Here is a 16978-nt window from a genome sequence, read left to right as displayed (position 1 = left end):
AAATTTATACAGCAAAATCTATTTTCTTCTCCAACTTCACTTAGTGCTCATCCCAACATTAAAATGCATTGCAAAGCTAGAACACAGCTTCCTAAATTAAAAAAAGAAGATGGCGTGAAAAGTTCCTTTTGTTTCCTTAAACCTGTTATTAGTATTTTGTGTTTGCCTTCATTCTGGTAAGAGATTCTGCAACAATCATATGACTTGAAGGCAAAAGCTTGGGCACAGAGCACCACTACTGTCCAGTGACGGCCCTTGCAAGGAATTACTTTCTGCCTCTGTTGGAGTCACCTTGAGTGTCGGCCTTTTCCAAGTGTTTAGAAACTGGGGAATTCCCTGGGGAATTCAAAACTGCCCACTTCCACTCCCACCTCGTGAGGGCAAGGGGAAACTGACGAGAGGCGGGGCACTCCAGGTTGGTAGGCGGCAGTTTAAGGGGTGAGAGAACTGACACAGGAGCTTGCCTTGGGCAGCTGAAGGCAGCTAGATCTCTACCACACGCTAGGATCTTAGGGATTCGTATAGAGGCCTTCATAGGGTGCCGTCAGGAATCCAGTCCATATTGCTTTTCTCACCTTCGTTGTGGAAATAATTGAAGAGTATATGCATTTAAACATTTTTCCAAGTGGAAAGGCTTTATAATGACCAATTTCCAGCAGTGTAGTCAGAGAGCACTGTTTGTGTTGTTTGTATTTGATTGCAGTTTTTCTTTAGGGCCTCAGATATCCATTTTTATGAACATTCCATGTGTACTGCCAAAGGAGTTCTATTCTGTAATATTGTGCTTCAGAATTTGATACATATTTGTAAGTTACCATTGATTATGTTGTCTGGGTCACTGCTACTCAAAGTGGCCAGTTTGCTAAGGACACTATTTAGTTCAGCTGATTTTTTGTTTTGTTTTGTTTTTTTGGTAGCAAATCTTTCTCAATGAAGGGGGTGGTACATTGATTTACATTCAGAGTGAGCTTCTTCTCGAATTGCATCTAGTAACCACAGTGCATGCACTGGCATCAGCCTGTAAACACATTTCAGCAGCACTGGATTAGGTTTCCTATCCTTAGTCATTTTTGTCCACTTGCTTTGCCTTGGAATTGCTGGAAGCCGGTCCATCCTTGCTGCTTGACACAGTCGCTGCAGGGAAGAAACATCTGCAAAGCTTATGTTTCAAGGGACCTGGTATATATGGCATATGTTTGCTCCCCCTCTTAACACGATGTGTTGTAAACAGGACCACCTCCCAGATAAAGGTTATTTCCCCAGGTGAGGATTTCCCCCTGGAGTTAGGGAGGGTAAAAAACCCCTTAACTAAGTGCCAGGCGGGTAGTTAATCACTTTAACTACGAACAATCACGCTTACGCTGCATAAACTTTACTCCCTGGAATGGAGATAAGAAACGCCTAACCTTTGGAATAGAAATTGACAGGATTACAATCAACTGGTATAGCTGAAACCGGTTTGGCTCAGTGGATAGAGCATCGGCCTGTGGACTGAAAGGTCCCAGGTTCGATTCCAATCAAGGGCATGTACCTGGGTTGCAGGTACATCCCCAGTAGGAGATGTGCAGGAGGCAGCTGATCAATGTTTCTAACTCTCTATCTCTCTCCCTTCCTCTCTGTAAAAAATCAATAAAATATATTTAAAATAAATAAATAAATAAATAAAAAAAATAAAAATATATTTTATTGAATTTTTACAGAGAGGAAGGGAGAGAGATAGAGAGTTAGAAACATCGATGAGAGAGAAACATCGATCAGCTGCCTCCTGCACATCTCCTACTGGGGATGTGCCTGCAACCCAGGTACATGCCCTTGACCGGAATCGAACCTGGGACCCCTCAGTCTGCAGGCCGACGCTCTATCCACTGAGCCAAACCGGTTTTGGCAATAAAATAAAATATATTTTTAAAAAAATCAACTGGTATAAATACAGATGTAACAAGAGAATAAAACACAGAACTTGGCTGGAGATCCTGGCTAGGCTGCTGATCAACTGAACGCTGTCTCCGTGTCATTCCTTCTTCGCCGACTCCGTCCACACCTTTGGGGACCCCTGGACCTGCTGGGGCTGGACCCCAACATTGGAATGAGAGTAGTGTGTGAAACTTCTCTCTTGTTAATATGTTTGGTTTCTTTTACTTACATCTGCATTTCGTTTTTACCTTATGAAAGTTGGTTGCTGTATTATTGACAGATACATATTTCCATTGCTATTTTAACCATTAGCATTATAAAAAGTCCTCCTTTCTCTTTTTAGTGCTCCTTAAAAAAATTTTTTTTTATTGATTTCAGAGAGGAAGGAAGATGGAGAGAGAGATAGAAACATCAGTGAGAGAGAATCATTGATCAGTTGCCTCCTGAATACCCCCTACTGGGAATTGAGCCCCCACCCGGGCATGTGCACAGGCCAAACCAGCTAGTGCTCTTTTTAACCGTTTGAGTCCCAAGCAGCGCGATTGCGCTGCTGAGATTTTATGTCGAGAAAACATACGATTTGTTTGAGTCCCAGGGGGTATTGAAAAAACACTGTCGAAGAATCCCACACAGCGCAACCGCGCTTTCTCTAAATGAGTACGAAAAGACCCAAATAGCGTGATCGCGCTTGTTTTATTTTATGTCGAGAAATACCAAGCAGCGCGATCGGACTCAAACGGTTAAATGCTTCTTGATGAAAATTCTCCCTTGACAGATATTAACGTCATGACCCTTGAGATCTTCGTTTTACATTTTACCTTGTATTTATTTTACATTTTGCCTTGTATTTATTTGTCCATCCTTTTGTTTTGTAGCATTTTTTTAGGTGTGTCTTATATGTACCATATGGTTAAACTTTGCTTTGCTCGACGCTTTGAAAGTACTTTAAAAACATGTTTTTGTTTATTTTAGAGAAAAACATCAATCAGCTGTCTCCTGCACGCCCCCTACTGGGGATTGAGCCTACAACTCAGGCATGTGCGATGCTCAACCTCCGAGCCACACCAGCTAGGCTTGAAAATACTTTTGTTTAATATGTGAGCTAGCCTCATTTATATTATTGATAAACACCAACTTTTTTCAATTATAAAATGATTTAACAGAGGATATGTGTTTTTTTTAAATTAAATCTTTATTGTTCAGATTATTACAGTTGTTCCTCTTTTTTTCCCCCCATAGCTCCCCTCCACCCGTTTCCCACCCCACCCTCCGCCCTCACTCCCCACCCACTGTCCTCATCCATAGGTGCACGATTTTTGTCCAGTCTCTTCCTGCATCTCCCACACCCCTTTCCCCCCGCAAGAATAGTCAGTCCATTCCCTTTCTATGTCCCTGATTCTATTATAATCACCAGTTCATTCTGTTCATCAGATTATTTATTCACTTGATTCTTAGATTCACTTGTTGATAGATGCATATTTGTTGTTCATAATTTTTATCTTTACCTTTTTCTTCTTCCTCCTCTTCTTAAAGGATACCTTTCAGCATTTCATATAATACTGGTTTGATGGTAATGAACTCCTTTAGCTTTTTCTTATCTGTAAAGCTCTGTATCTGACCTTCAATTCTGAATGATAGCTTTGCTAGATAAAGTAATCTTGGTTGTAGGTTCTTGGTATTCATCACTTTGAATATTTCTTGCCACTCCCTTCTGGCCTGCAAAGTTTCTGTTGAGAAATCAGCTGACAGTCGTATGGGTATTCCCTTGTAGGTAATTGAGTCTCTTTCTCTTGCTGCTTTTAAGATTCTCTCTTTGTCTTTTGCTCTTGGCATTTTAATTATGATGTGTCTTGGTGTGGTCCTCTTTGGGTTCCTTTTGTTTGGGGTTCTATGCGCTTCCTGGACTTGGAAGTCTATTTCTTTCACAGGTAGGGGAAGTTTTCTGTCATTATGTCTTCAAATAGGTTTTCAATATCTTGCTCTCTCTCTTCTTCTGGTACCCCTATAATTCTGATGTTGGTACGCTTGAAGCTGTCCCAGAGGCTCCTTACACTATCTTCATATTTTTGGATTCTTTTTTCTTTTTGTTTTTCCGGTTGGATGATTTTGCTTCTTCGTATTTCAAATCTTTGACTTGATTCTTGCAATCCTCTAGTCTGCTGTTGGGAGTCTGCATAATATCCTTTATTTCAGTCAGTGTATGCTTAATTTCTAGTTGGTCCTTTATCACAACCTCGAGGGTCTCATTAGATTTCTTGAGGGTCTCATTAAGTTTATTGGCGGTTTCTAGAAAATTCTTTTTTTAATACACTTTATTGATTTTTCACAGAGAAGAGGAAGAGGGATAGAGAGTCAGAAACATGGATGAGAGAGATCGATCAGCTGCCTCCTGCACGCCCCCTACTGGGATGTGCCCGCAACCAAGGTACATGCCCTTGACCGGAATCGAACCTGGGACCCTTCAGTCCACAGGCGGACACTCTATCCACTGAGCCAAACCGGTTCGGCTAGAAAATTCTTGAAAAACCTTAAAAGTGTGGTTTTGAACTCTATATCCAGTAGTTTGCTTTCCTCCATTTCTGTCATTTGTGTCCTGTTTCTTTGTCTCCGCATTTTTTTTATGCTTCGCTGTGTAGATAGAGTGGCTTTCTGTGCTAGGTGTGCTATAGGGCCCAGTGGCTCAGCCTCCCCAATTACCTGAGGTGTACACTCTTGGTGCGCCCCCTTGTGGGCTTTGTGCACAGTCTTGTTGTAGTTAAGCCTTGGTTGTTGTAGGTAACACTGGGAGGGATTGACCTCTAGGCCAATTGTCTGTGAGAATCAGCTGTGTCTACGGTGGGAGAACTTCTGTGCTGGAGACACCCCTCCGGGGCAAGACTTGCTTCAATGGGGCTTTGGTGGTCACTGAGTCTGCACCCTGAGTGTGTCCTTTATGGATCCGAGGAGCTGCAAACTGGATGGTCCCACTCTGACCAACAGGCACAGTGGCTCCTGGATCTCTAAGGAGGTGCTAATCTAGCCTCCGCCTGAGGCTACCCAGCAGGAGCCAGCTGTGATGCAATGCAAGTTGCCACCTTGGGCAGCTGCAGTTTGTTAGGTAATTATCAGGTTGCAGAAGGCCAGGTCTTTCATATGCAAAAGCCTTGGGTGGGGAGGGGTCCCAGGGGATCAACAGGGCGGAGCGAGCAGTTATGGCTGCCCTCAGCCCTGCCCTCAGAGGCCCTGCTTCTCAGTGTCCCGGCAATCGCTGCGAGCGCCTCCGAGAGAATGCTGCCCTCGAGTTCCAACCGATGCCAGACAGTCCAGTTTCTCCCGTATGAGTCTGGGTCCCCAGAGACTCGCCGGGAACTGGAGCTCAGAGCTTGAGACTCCCTCCCGATTGAAAAAGACAACCGTGTCTTCAGCCGCCAGCCCTCTCCGCATGCGCCTCTGTACCTCTGTATTTTATTCCTGCACCGCACCTCCTCTGAGTCTTGGTATGCTTTTCTCTTTCCTTCTAGTTGTAGAATTTCCACTCAGCCAGCCTTCCTGTGGTTCTGGATGATGTCTGTTCCATCTTTTAGTTGTATTTTTGAAGTTGTTGTGGGAGGCAGCAATTTCCAGTGTTTACCTATGCTGCCATCTTGGTTTTCCCTCAGGATATGTGTTTTATTGATTTTAGAGAGAGAGGAAGAGAGAGAGAGAGAGAGAGAGAGAGAGAGAGAGACATTGATTGGTTGCCTCCCGCATCCACCCTGATCAGGGATCAACCTGCAACCTGGGTATGTGCCCTGACTGGGAATGAAACCCACAGCCTTTTGATGTACACAGACAACTTTCCAACTAACTGAGCCACACTGGCCAGGTCTTCTTCTCTCTCTCTTACTCTCTGGATCTTTTAAAAAAAATATTCCTCTTGGAATTTATGGAGTTTTATATTTTGTTTTGTTGCCTTTATAATAATACTAGAGGCCCAGTGCACAAATTTGTGCATAGGTGGGGTCCCTTGGTCTGGCCCGTGATTGGGGCCGATGGGAGCTGATGGGGGCCTGCTGGCCAGGGAGGAACCTCGGGAGGGCTCCAGGGCATGTCTGGCCCTCTCACCCAGTCTCAATTGGCCAGGCCCCAGCAGCAAGCTAACCTACCAGTCAGAGCGTCTGCCCCCTGGTGGTCAGTGTGCGTCATAGTTACTGGTTGAGCAGTTGACCACATGGTCGGACACATAGCATTTACACTTTTATTATATAGGATATTTGCAAATTACTACGTTCTATCTATTTAGCTACCTCTTTTTAAAAAAGATAATATTCCAACTTTTCCTTCTGACTGATAGAATAATGTTAATGATAGAAAAGCCCAAACCTGCTTTCCCCTTTCCTTCTACAGGTGTTGGTACCAAAAGTACTCCTTAAACAGAGATCAGAGTGTCTGTGTTTCACAGCATGCTTTTCAAGATCTTTAACTGGCCTTGGCCGGGTGGCTCAGTTGGCTGGAGCATCATCCTGTACACCAAAATGTTGTGGGTTCCATCCCAGATTTGGGCATGTATGGGAGACAACTGATTGATGTTTCTCTCACATCAATGCCTCTCTGTCTCTCTCTCTCTCCCTCCCCCTTCCGCTGTCTCTGGAATCAATTTTTTTTAAAGCATATCCTTGGGTGAGGATTAAAAAAAAATTGCCCTAGCCTGTGTTGCACAACAGTTATAGTATTGGCCTGCTCATGGGAGGTCTTAGGTTCAGTGCCTGGTCAAGGGTGAGTACCTGGATTGTAGGTTCGATCCCCATCCTCAGTTAGGGCGTGTGTGGGAGGCAACCCATCAATGGGTCTCTCGCTCTCTCTCCCTCCTCCCCCTTCCACTCTCCCCCCAAAAAATAAAATAAAATAAAAATCATCCTCACTCCTCAAGTGAGGATTAAAAAAAAATCTTTCCTTCAAGCAGAGGACAGAACAGTATGAATAGTGTTTGGCCATGGCTTTGATACAGAAAAAGGAAATTAAGACGCTTTTGATAAGCCTCTGTATGTGGGTGAGATTTCAATTTCCATGCTATTGTGTAATATGAAATCAAAGTAGTCTTGTTTATAAAGGTGGTCATTCCCCTCTATATTTTGGCAGGCTCTGGAATGGAGTCTGCTATATGTTGTTACTCCCATTTTCAAATCCTCTATTTCATTTTTACACAAAACAATTTTGAGGGAAAGCAATACTCCCTGCCTTGTTCCTGACTTTAATGGCAGTGCATTTAATATTTAGACATTTATTATGATGTTTGCTCTTAGTTTCTCAGGAAAAGAAAACAAACCAATTCTTTATCATACTCAGGAAATGTCCTTTGTCTCTTGTTTTACTTAAAGTTTTTACCAAAAATGGTTCTTGAATTTTCTCAGCTGTTATATAATTTATAGTTTTTAATTTGACTTGATCAATGTGATTAATTAGGTTGATGGATTTCCTAATTTTGAACTATCCTTATGGGCCCAAAATAAATTCTGTTTTTAGGTTTATTCTTAGGTGGTTAATAGATTTTGTTGCTATTGTGAATGGAGTCTTATTTTCTATTACCTTTTCTAATTGGTTATTGCTGGTATATAGGAAAGCTATTGATTTTTGTATGTTGACCTTATATGTGGCCATTCTGCTGAATTCTCTTATTAGTTCTAATGGTTTGTCAATTGATTTTCTTATGTTTTCCTATGTTAACAATAGTGTCATCTGCAAATAATCACAATTTGCCTCTTATTTTCTAAAGCTTATACCTCTTATTGCTTTCCTTCTCATCTTGAATTAGAACATCTGATACCATTTGGAATAGTAGTAATGATAAAAGTCATTTTTGTCTTGTTTCTGACTTCGATTGGACTGTGTCTATTGTTTCACCATTAAGTATGACTTTGCAGGAGGTTTTTATCATTGTTTTAATAAAAACAAACAATATGGCCTGGCTGGTGTGGCTCAGTGGTTGAGCATCGACCTAGGAACCAGGAGATCACTGTTCGATTCCCAGTCAGGGCACACACTCAGGTTGCGGGCTTGCTCCCCAGTAGGGGGCATGCAGGAGGCAGCTGATCAATGATTCTCATCATTGATGTTTCCATCTCTCTCCCTCACCCTTCCTCTCTGAAATAAATAAAAATATATTTTAAAAAACAATATGTAAAATTAAGGCTGTTCTTTTCCTACTTTGGTAGGGGAGTTTTTTCTTTTATATCATTAATAAGTATTGAATTTAAGGTAATATTTTTATTTTTAATATGTTAATATAATAAGTTAAATTTATAACTATTCTAACGCTAAACCATCTTAGCAATGCTGGAATAAATCCTCTTTGACTTGATGAAGTATTCTTTTAATAAACTGTTGAATTTAATTTGTTAACATTTTATTTAGGATTTGTGCTTTGTTTTTCAGACATGAAATTATGTATATATTTTTTCTCTTACTGCTCTTGTCTGTCTGTGGTTTCAGGACTTGCTGGTCAGGAAAATGTGTTGGGTGATTAATTTTTTTATACTTATAGGCTAATGAAAAATTATTAAAGAAAATCCAACACCTGAATTGAAAAGTATGATAACTATATTTACTCGTTAAATACTATTAAACTTTCTAAAACAAGTTGAAACTTCCACCAAGCATGTTCAATTTCAGAACAATGGACTCAAGAACAAGCATACATGTTATATGCATCAAGTCTAGATTACAAATGATCTTAGTCATCATCACATCATCACTGTCATCTTTATGTTTCATTTGAATGCATTTCATGATTCATTGGAGGTATTTTGTGATGATACTATGTTAATGATAATAAGAATGTTTTGGGGTCTTACTCATGATGGATTAATTAGAACATTCTGAACTGCGGATGTTGCAGGAAGTGATGCTTTTACGGCTGGGGACTGAAGTGGGCATCCGTATTGAGAACTTTTGCCCTATGGGGACATTGGAGTCCTTAGTTGAATCAGATGTGGCTTGTGGTGTCAGTGGGCCTAGAGTGGCCTTGGTCTGCTAGTAACTAAACCAACACTTAACCATGGAACTGCTATTCTTCCCTCAGAAGTAGAAAGAAAAAAATCAATTGACAAACTATTAGAACGAATACGATTTTGTAAAGACTTCAGTCTATAGTTTGGAGCAGTCGAGCAATATCTATCAAATGGCAATCTAGGCCTTGAATAGGGCTTTATCAATGGCAAAGAGGTTTGATTCTTTTGCCTTGCTAAATCAAATTTAAAAATGTTTTTTGGGGGAGGAGAGGTTAAAAGCTGGTCAGTGCAACACTGGGTTGCCAGTAGAACATCACCTGCATCAACAGTAGCTTTCTTAGCGTGGCTTGAATAAGTTTTTGCATCATTTAGAATTGGAAGGCGAACTCCGATATCTGATTTATAGCTCGTAGTCTGCAATCCTCATATCCTCTAGGATTTGTGTTGTCATCTGTGCATCTTTCACATGCTCTTGGGAGAATCCATCTTGCCAGACTCCATGGTTTCCGGTGATCAGGCTCCTGGAGCTAAATCACCCACGTGAATGTATTTCAGTTCTGGTCTTCATGCAAATTCTTTGCCCAGCACAGCTTTTCCATCCCCTGGTGTACCTTTCCTATCTCACCCTTCAGCCCCACCCTGTTATGCACCCTGATCTGTGAGCTGGATGCTCCAGCCTTTTCTTATTTTCTCAAGACCTTTTATAAGGTGAGAAGTGTGCATTATGGAGGGCAGAGGGGACTTGCAAACTGCAATGAAGAGGAGAATCTCTCTGAACAGAATCAAAAAGGAAAAAAGAATTTCAAGCTCAAAACCCTAAAATTTTGGCTCAAGGTAAGTCCCAAATCATTGACTTTTTATGTCTATGCTAAAAATAATCAATCTTTTGCAGCCATGGGGCTGATTATAACTGAAAATCAAATCCACAGTGTGAAACTGAGATACTGCAGTACAATATTGGTTACGTTCACAGCCTTGCCAGATCTCATGTGCATGTTGGAGCGGTGACCAGAAAGGAAAGCATTTGGATGACTCAGGACTCGGAGGGTACAAAATCCTACCCCTTGACCCTCCCTTGCCTACAGAAGTGGCCCTTCTTCCTCTGCTGAGACTAATGAGTGACTTCTGACAACCCTTGTCAGCAGGAGGAAATAGCGACAGAGAGCTGGGAAAGCCTCCGTTGACACCTGTTGGTAAATCAAGAATGTGCCAAGATCAAAGCATCTTAGGTTCAATGAAATAAGGTAAACCCATGAAATGCACCTCGGTGATGTTTCTGGAGATCTGGTGTCCAAGGGAGTGTTACAGTGTCCCCTCCCAAGTACAAGTTGCTCCACCTTCCACCTTCCTATCATATGAAAGAGACAGAATACCACATTTCATTGTTTCACTTAAAAATAATTAATTGAGCCCAGCCAGTGTGGCTCAGTGACTGAGCATCGACCTATGAACCAGGAGGTCATGGTTAATTCCTAGTCAGGGCACAAGCCCGTGTTGTAGGCTGGATCCCCAGTGTGGGGCATGCAGGAGGCAGTCAATTGGTGATTCTCTCTCAGCATTGACATTTCTATCTCTCTCTACCTCTCCATTCCTCGCTCTGAAATAAGTAAAAACATATTACAAAATAATAATTTATTGAGGCAAAATTCACACAAAAAAATTAACCATTATAAAGTGAACAATTTGGTGGCATTTAGTACATTCATAACGTTGCCCCCAAGACACACACACATTTTAACATCTCTGAAATGGGAAGCCATCTAATAATCAATGGTATATTGTGGTATAATTGATAGAGTTTTAAAACATTCTTCATAGTGGAATATACATGAAGATATACCTTTCAGTTGATTAGATTAGTTAAAATATGGCGGTCTTCTTGAATTGTCTATTTCATCCATATCCTTGTCACCATACAGATCACGACTATTTTAAAGTTTCCCCTGGTATCTAATGATAGTTTTCAATTTTTCATTTCTTTGAATTATCTGTTTTGTTTATATGCTCAATGTTTCTATTCCTCCACTAAATATAAGTCCCACCAGGAGATATTTGTTTGTCATTCACCCACAGCATCCTCAGAGCCTTGAACTAGGCCTGACAATCCATACATTTATGTACCATGATCACTGTCTTCACAAAAATGAGTCTAGTAGGGAAATATATATTAAACAGATAATTACACAATGATTTAACTATAAGTAGAGTCAACTGTTTGAGGCAGAGGTGCAGGACCCTCTACCCTGCTCTGTCCGCTTCTGGCTCCAAGGACCATTCCCTCACCCTGTGGGCAATTTCTGCTGTAAGACCTGGTTTCCCCCTGGAAACTGTTTAGAGTTCAGAAGATGCACCCAGAAATCAGGCTCAGGAACAAGGCAAGGTTTGTGCCTCAGGCTCAGTTCTCCAAAGTTTGGGGGTCTGGCTAGGCTTGTGGATGCAGCTGCTGTGTCCTGTATCCTCCAAGCCAGAACAGGCTACACTGACAGCCAACCTGAGTGGGCTGTCTGCTCCTCAGCCCCTGCTTGGGTCTTTAGCAAAAGCCTCGGCTGGGGCCTGTCTCCTGAATGCCCTTACAAGCCCCTCTTCATCCCCAGTTCTCAATGCCCACCGTATATCCTTGTTTGCAGGCTGACTTGCAGAAGCTGAAGTTGGGAGCTGCTTCTGTCATCCCTTCTACTCTTCTTCCGGACATCCTGTTCCAGAAGTTTCTCTCCAGGGCGATCAGTAAGTTTCTTCCCTTGAGAGAGATTTCTTTCAGCTGCTCCCTGTGAAAGGGCCGGCGGGGCACGTGGCCCCGCAGGCATCCGGCAGGGAGGATGACGGGCAGCCATGGCAGAGGCAGCGCCTGACCAGATAGGCGCAGGCCCGCGGACGCCCAGAAGGACCTGGGCCGCCCTCCTCGGCCTCCGAGTCACTTTCGGGCTGAGCAGCGGGCGACCCAAGGGCCAGGTGGGGTGGTGGGCGGCCCGCCTCCCGGTGACGCCCACGGCGGCAGGCCTTGCATGGGAGCCGAGTGGCTGGCTTCCCATCCATTAAGGGACCTCCATTTTGTATGGAACCATGTGCTCAGCGAAGGCTCCTTCCCCCTCGGAAGGAGCCTCTGCTAGCCACACCCACCATTTCTCTGGACTAACCAATGGTAATCAAGGGAAGTGCACGCCATCGCTATGACCACATCCTGTGTAATGGGTCACCAGCTCGCACCTGGCCAATCGGCGGGGGGCACAGCCCCCTCTCCCGCCCCTACTCCAACCCTCTATGAAACCCCTGGTTCGAGCAGACTGCTTTCTCTTTGCCACCTGCTGCTGCGTCAGTAAGGAAGGTCGAGGAGCTAAGCCCGGGCTTAAAATAAAAGACTCTTTGCTTTTGCATCGGATTGGATGGCTCCCTGGTGGCTTCTTGGGAATCTTGAAATCTGGGCATAACATTTGGGGGCTCGTCCGGGATTCCCAAGACCATGCAGGGATCCTCAATCCGTAGAGTCTGCTTGGCCGCGGTAAGTGTCTGTATGTTGTGTATTCTGTTCTGTGTGAGCTCACTTCTGGAATTGGTGCCTGAGGGGGTCTAGGGCGGACGCGCCCGTGAACGACCACAGGCGGGGGAGAGTTAGAAGACGTTCTGCTCCCCACGAGGGATGTGTATCCCCCTCATGAGAGATGTGTATTCCTCTCGCGGATTTGAGACGAGGCGGTTAGCTCCCGCCGGGTTTGGCGTAATGCCATCGTCTAGTTACTTCCATGGAGTTGAAAGGCTGTTCTTTGGGGCCCTGTTTGTCTGTCTGTGTTTTTGTTTTCTGTAGACTTACTGGACGGATGTTGTGGGACGGAATCAGATTGCTCCTTTGGATATTGTGATTGATCAGTTCAAGGAGATTGCGGGAGGCTTTAGAGCTCCCTCAGGAATTGGGAAGTTGTTAGGAATTGAATGGATTGTTTAAACTCTGAATGAATGTCTGGTGAAAATATGTGAGTGTAAAGACAGGGGAGGGCTCCCCGCCCGCGCGCCTCCCAGGCAGGGAAGGTGAGCTGGGAATCACTGTGCCTGGGGCCGCAGGAGCCGCTTGCTCTGCAGTCGGGGGCAGGCGTGCAGGAGCGCCGCTGGCCCGGGTGGCTCGGCTGCGGCGGCGGCCCTGGGGGCTCGGCCTCCGGCCTGGTCGGCGGCGGGCGCTGGGCCGGAGCCGGAGCCCGAGCGGCAGTGCCTGGAAGAGGCCGGAGGCCGGGAGAGGCGGCGGCAGCCCGGGCAGCCCGAGCCCCGCAGCTTGGGCCTGCGCTCGGCTCCATGAGCGGCGGCGAACCTTCGGGGGGCGGCCCTGGGGGCTCGGGCCGGGCGCGGACTCGTTCGCGGAGCCTGGCGGCGGCCGGCCGGCGTTGGCCCCGGGCTTGTGGCGAGTGAGTGGAGCCAGGTGGAGCTCGGGGGGGCGGGGCCGGCGCGTCGCTCACGGGAGGCGGGAGCAGCGAGGCCCCCGTCGGCGTCGGGTCCGGGGGGGAAGGTCCCCTGCGGAGCCTGAGGGCCGGACACCCGGGAGGCCGGGGGCGGCGGCGGCTCTGGATGCGAGCCGGCCTCTTCCCATGGAGATCGCCCCAGCTAGAAATGTAAAAGTTTTACATGTGGATAGCTATGGGGTTTGCCCCAGCAGAAAAATTGTGACCATTTTGAAATTTAGCAGCTATGCCAGGCTTATTGGCTGGAAACTTAACACTTTTATTTTTAAGCTAATCTCTTAAATCTAGAAAACCCTGCTTTCCTTAAACTAAGGACAATCAAAGGTTATGTCAAAGTCTTTAAGAGGGACTGATAGCAGTAATCTAATTTCTAAAGTCTTAAACATGTATCCTTGTTGTTAAATTTGAATGTACTGTAAATTGATCTGTCCTTATTGTTGTTAATCTGAGGAATGTTAATTATTTACATGTCACCTAAAAATTAAGGCTAAAAGTTTTAACTGGAAAGCATGGCTTTGGTATGATGGGAGGAAAGAAATGTTAAATGGATGATAGGCCAGTAAGCTGGAACTGGTCACTGGTGGTGGATTGTGAGAAGGGCTGGACACTGCCTAACTTCTCCTTCCTTGGTACCCCTAAAACATCAGAGGGTACTTCTGGCCTCGATTTTCTTGGTTTTGGATTTGTTTGTTTGTTTGTGATAAAAACCGTTTCTATCTAAATAAGACATAGGTCAAGAATCCTGTCCTGGGATGTGGGAAAGGCCCCCACATCTGTTCCTGTCAGGCCCCCATCAGGGGACTTGGATGATGTTCCTGTTATCTGCTCAAGAGCCCAAGGCTGTAAAAATACTTGTTCACTGAAAAGGTGTAAGTACTGGGAACTTTGATTTTCTATGTGATATTCGGTGCTGGGTTGGGATTTTGGAATTCTGGGGTAATTTAAAAGGTATTTTGTGGCTTTTCTAGTAACATTTAAGGATGGGGCTCACAGTTCCTCAAGGCAAAGACTTAATGGGCCCTTCCCCCTGCCTGTGAAGGAAGACAATGGGCCTTGAAATCTGTAAAGATAGGCGAGAATGAAGCTGGTCAGGCCCCACCCCCTATCACTCCTGACTTTCTTGCAGCAAGAATTGTCTCTTTTTCTTGAGAGGGCTCCAGAGGGCGCACGAGGACATTTGGCTGCGCCTCGGCGCCATCCAGGAGACTGGCCCAACCCCAACTCCTCATCAGCACAGACCAGGAGATTGGGTCTACCTCAAAAGGCATCACCTGGAGCCGTGATGGAAAGGTCCCTACACCCAACTCCGTGGTGCTGACGACCCCCACCGCTCTCAAGATAGACGGCGTCTCGACCTGGGTCCATCACATCCACGTCTGGTCAGCAGCAAGCTATGGCGTGATCGACCTGCCTGATGCTGGTAACATTGAATAGACTTAGATAATGTCTGCATCTTCATGGACATGGCTCCAAAGAGACAAGGACAATTTATAGGATCACATGTTTAGTAGCAGAAGATGTGGCTGCCTAAAGCGGCCATGATGCCTATATTATGTTTCATTGTGTTGATATGTCACATTAACCTTTAATTCTCTTGCAGGTTTGAATGTATGTTGGCTGTCCTGGAAGGGTACTATGTGGGGTGAACCCCAAAAAGTAAAGGGTGCCTAGCTGCCAAGAGGGCAGGTGCCCACCTGGGCAGGGAACAGTGCCCATCAGGTTTTGGCCTCTGTTGAGAGACAGCTAACAGTTGGCAGCCTGTGTACTGCTTGCAGGCCTTTGTGACCATGCCCATGTCAGGGGTAGTCTGAAAAAAGCCTGTTTAGAGTAGAAGGTCTGAGGCATGGTTATGCATAGAAAGAAAGTTTAATGCCAACAATTAAAAGGAATTGGCAAGGAAAGTCAGAAAATCTTAGAGTAGATCAGTATGTCTTTCTTCTTATGTAATTCCTCCGAAATTTGGCAATGCTAACATGGCAATACATTTCTTTGCATAGATTCAATAAGACCGGTTCCTAATAGTGGTTTTATTAACGGAAAACTTTGACTGGAGTATCATGTTTTAAAGAGCCCTGTCTGAGCTCTAAAGACTTGAAGCCAGTAAGAATGCCACGAAGAAAGCCTGGTATCCTGCTTGGAAGCCCTGAAGATGGCTGGCGCTGGAGTGTCAGGCCGATGCCCTACCATCACTGGCGGTTGGTAAGAGTAGAAGGGGAGCAGTAGGGATGCCTCTACGTTCCTGCGGGACCCCCACACACTCTGGACCGCAATGGGTAGGAGGGCTACTGAGATGGGCCTTAAAGCCTGGAGCGTGGGCTCAGGTGGAGTTGCTACAGGTGAGGGGTTCACCTAACTCAGCAGATACTGCAGGCGGGCCTGATGGCAGCTGGGTGGCGTGGCTTCCTGGCCCTACGGGGCACATTAAGATTCAACCATGAGATTCCAGCAAAGGTAGTCAGTCACCATTCTTGTTGTGTTTATGCAAACATCAGGATTAATCTTGATTTGGCTTTTTGATAGCCATGGAGGAATTTTAAGAAGAAAAATCCTATTTCAATAGAATTTGTTAAATCTGAAATGGTTTCTTTCCCTTCCACTGAACCATTTGTTAAGCTTATAGGGATAGTTCAGTTGATAGTTCTGGTAGAATAGAAATGCAGTCCGTCTCATGATTGAGCCGGAAGTTCCAAGACAAGGGGGGAATGAAAGGGCCGGCGGGGCACGTGGCCCCACAGGCATCCGGCAGGGAGGATGACGGGCAGCCATGGCAGAGGCAGCGCCTGACCAGATAGGCGCAGGCCCGCGGACGCCCAGAAGGACCTGGGCCGCCCTCCTCGGCCTCCGAGTCACTTTCGGGCCGAGCAGCGGGCGACCCAAGGGCCAGGTGGGGTGGTGGGCGGCCCGCCTCCCGGTGACGCCCACGGCGGCAGGCCTTGCATGGGAGCCGAGTGGCTGGCTTCCCATCCATTAAGGGACCTCCATTTTGTATGGAACCATGTGCTCAGCGAAGGCTCCTTCCCCCTCGGAAGGAGCCTCTGCTAGCCACACCCACCATTTCTCTGGACTAACCAATGGTAATCAAGGGAAGTGCACGCCATCGCTATGACCACATCCTGTGTAATGGGTCACCAGCTCGCACCTGGCCAATCGGCGGGGGGCACAGCCCCCTCTCCCGCCCCTACTCCAACCCTCTATGAAACCCCTGGTTCGAGCAGACTGCTTTCTCTTTGCCACCTGCTGCTGCGTCAGTAAGGAAGGTCGAGGAGCTAAGCCCGGGCTTAAAATAAAAGACTCTTTGCTTTTGCATCGGATTGGATGGCTCCCTGGTGGCTTCTTGGGAATCTTGAAATCTGGGCATAACACCTGCTAGGGGCCGTGTTCTTGGTCCTCTTTGTAGTTCACACGAATACAGTTAGTTCCTGGACTGGTGAAGTTTCAGGAAGCTGGGCTCCAGGAGAGCCCCAGGAGGCCCCCACCCACAGACACCTCCATCAAATGGGTGCAGGTGAGGGGCCAGACCTCACTCCATCTTGGCAGCCCGCCTTGTCTGGTTTCTCTCTTCCTCTCCAATGGCTTAGCAAAGTGCCTGGTACATACTCAGCGCTTAATGAACAGGGGACATAACACCAGTAACTCAAGTAATAATAATAAAAATAA

The 16978-nt window shown here is 45.7% G+C and overlaps 1 pseudogene; it reads right to left on the bottom strand.

Annotated features, from left to right (window-relative positions):
- Window positions 1–8499: 8499 nt before the first annotated feature.
- On the bottom strand, window positions 8500–9380 carry LOC139002380 (transcription initiation factor TFIID subunit 9-like; annotated as a pseudogene).
- Between the last annotated feature and the right edge of the window lie 7598 nt (window positions 9381–16978).

Source organism: Myotis yumanensis, unplaced genomic scaffold (assembly GCF_028538775.1).
Source record: "Myotis yumanensis isolate MYYU_CA2020_CCGP unplaced genomic scaffold, mMyoYum1.0.hap1 SCAF_2, whole genome shotgun sequence".
NCBI classification, from domain to species: domain Eukaryota; kingdom Metazoa; phylum Chordata; class Mammalia; order Chiroptera; family Vespertilionidae; genus Myotis; species Myotis yumanensis.
The sequence above is the reverse complement of the archived record's forward strand: the minus strand, read 5'-3'. Positions and strand labels throughout refer to the sequence as shown.